The sequence below is a fragment of the Papaver somniferum genome, chromosome 11 (genome assembly GCF_003573695.1).
Source record: "Papaver somniferum cultivar HN1 chromosome 11, ASM357369v1, whole genome shotgun sequence".
In the NCBI taxonomy this organism is placed as follows: domain Eukaryota; kingdom Viridiplantae; phylum Streptophyta; class Magnoliopsida; order Ranunculales; family Papaveraceae; genus Papaver; species Papaver somniferum.
The window spans coordinates 100,388,398-100,390,898 of NC_039368.1; the positions used below are offsets into that span (position 1 = coordinate 100,388,398).

General features: G+C 35.4%; 1 long non-coding RNA gene across 3 annotated transcripts; it reads left to right on the plus strand.

The window, feature by feature from the left end:
• Positions 1-322: 322 nt before the first annotated feature.
• On the plus strand, positions 323-2,055 carry LOC113320772. 3 transcript variants are annotated; one of them, XR_003346284.1, is made up of 5 exons: positions 323-572; positions 658-703; positions 1,065-1,203; positions 1,285-1,486; positions 1,813-2,055. It is a non-coding gene; the product is annotated as an uncharacterized LOC113320772 (long non-coding RNA). The 3 variants fall into 3 exon arrangements; XR_003346285.1 differs by having other exon boundaries at positions 1,879-2,055; XR_003346282.1 differs by having other exon boundaries at positions 1,285-2,055.
• The last annotated feature ends 446 nt before the right edge of the window (positions 2,056-2,501 follow it).

The following is a 2,501-nucleotide window of genomic DNA, read 5'->3' on the forward strand; positions in this document are numbered from 1 at the left end:
ATGAACCAATTCAAGCGAATCAACACTACACCAAATTTAAGATTAGTAACTAGAATTCGCAATAGCTTTGCCCCTGTTGCGAATCTCAGTTGCAAAATATTTGCAACAAATTATCTTCGTTAAAAAACTCGCAACTATTTTATTTTGTTACGGTTCGCAACTAAATTGAGTTGTACGCGTGCGACTCGTGTGTGTGGCACCCCACACTTTTAAGCTGATTCGTTTTCAGCCCATTCAGATGTTTAGTCAGCTTCAAAACTGATTCGTCTTAGATAAACTAACAAACCGACCGAGATATATCATTCTTCATTCCCTCGTCTCTCTCTCGTTATCTTCTCTTATTAGGGTTCAACTTCTTCTTCTTGGTTTGAGGTCCAATAATCATCGATCTTTGTACACACGGGGTGATGATGATGATAACGATTATCAGAAATATTTCTCTTCTTTTATCCTTCTTATCTGAATCAGATTCAATTTGTCTCTCGTTCTCTTCTCTATTACGAGAAACTCTATTGGCCAAATGATTGTATTCTTTAAAACTCGTACCAAAAATCCAGTAGCCAACAGTTGAGGTATAAAGATCCCTTGATTTATTTTTTGATGATTTTATTTTTGTTTGATTTTGACCTAACTTTTTTTTATTTACCCTTGCTCCAGATGAAGAACTAATGAACTAGAAGAAGACTTCCAGAACTTCTAAAAGGTATATTTTCTGGAACCCTAACTTTGTTTCTCTTCTTTATTGGTGTAGATGTTCAATTTTTGTTCTTATTTGGTGTTTTTTTTACCCTATTTTAAACTAGGATTTTTCAATTTGGGGATTTTTTACTCGATTTTGAATTTGGCTGATGAGAACCCTGATCTTTTCAAGACATGGTACTCATGAGATGGTTGAGGCTACATGGAATTACATCTATTTACATTTTGTCTTATCTGCTTAAGTGTTCAGTTCTGTTGCTAATGCTTCCCAAGATATCCTTGATAAACGTGTAGAAATTTATGTAGATTTGGTGTGTCGATCAGTTATCCAGTCTAAGCTTTGTATTTCACCGGTGATTGTACAGATTGTGGGATGTAAGGAGTGGGAAGATTATGCACACAATAGAAACTAGTTCACCTTTGAAACGTAACCGAAGTTAGTCGGGATGGTCGTTATATCACCACCTAAGACGGTTCCACTGTTAAATTTTAGGATGAAAATCAGTAAGTTAACTAGTATTGTCTCTTGCCTTTATAAACCTCATACATACATGGATTCTGATTGTTCATCTTGTTGCACTTTAGTTTTGGACTAGTGAAGACCTATGACATGTCATGCACTTTGGAATTGGCTTTTGTGGAACCGAAGCTTGGAAATAAGTTTGTAGCTGCTAGAGAAGACATCTGGATACGATTGTTTGATTGTTCGATCTAGAAGAGAAATATAGAGAAGTAAACGCAACCGTCAAAGAAAAAGAATTTTTGATATCTAATCTCCTTCGAGCAGGTGAGCGGGAATCTATTTTTATTTCTTCAGTTAGCTTATTGATGCATATGAGCAGTGGAGATTCCTATTTCTTCGGTACCCAAGAAAACATTGGTATTGGATACTTAATTTGGATTGCCTCTTCATATTCCCACCTCACAACCTTTGTTTTGTGCATGCTTGTTGTCTTTTGGCCTAGTAGTCTCAGTACCATTGGTTTATGCTTATTGTATTGTTACATTCTTGATGTTTGACCAAGTCGAATTGACAAGTTTTCTTTCTAATTGTCTTCATTGTCATTTGGTTTGGTTATTTAGAATTGACTATCCTTTTGAATATTTTTCCAGGAATTGGAGAAGGAAGACACTATGGGGGTTATTTATAATTGACTATCCTTTTGAATATTTTTTCAGGAATTGGAGAAGGAACACACTATGGAAGGTGTACAAGCAGCTAAAAGCTTTGTTTTTTTTTTTCCTTCTGGGTGTTTTTAAGTTCATTAATTAGGTAGTCTTGGTTCTAAAACACTGGTAACTTGATATTGTTGGATTAATATGGTTATAAATGAACAGGGTAACTTCATTTTGGTACAGGGAATTCTAGTTTTTAACCTGGTTTTGACTGGTTTTGACCAGTCAAAACCACTATTTTTTATAAGTTTCAAAAAATTCGCAACAACTGTTTTAAACTGTTGCGACCATCTAATTTCGCAACTGTTTAGAACTGCTGCGACATATGCACGTTGCAACAGTTTAGAACTGTTGCGACCGAAAATTTGCAACTGCTTATGAGCTGTTACGAAAGTTTGCAACATCGACTTTCGTAAAAGAGCTAAATTGTTGCGACCCCGCTTTGCAACTGCTATTTACCGTTGCTAATCACTAAATTTGGTGTACTGCAAATCATCTTTGCTTCAATTGTGTCTTGTGTAGTACACAGGATTTCCTTTCAATTGAATAACTCTCTAACTAGTTCATTTGAGTCAATTGAACTAGTTATGTTGAAGAACATGGTTGATATGAAATGCTCATATGGA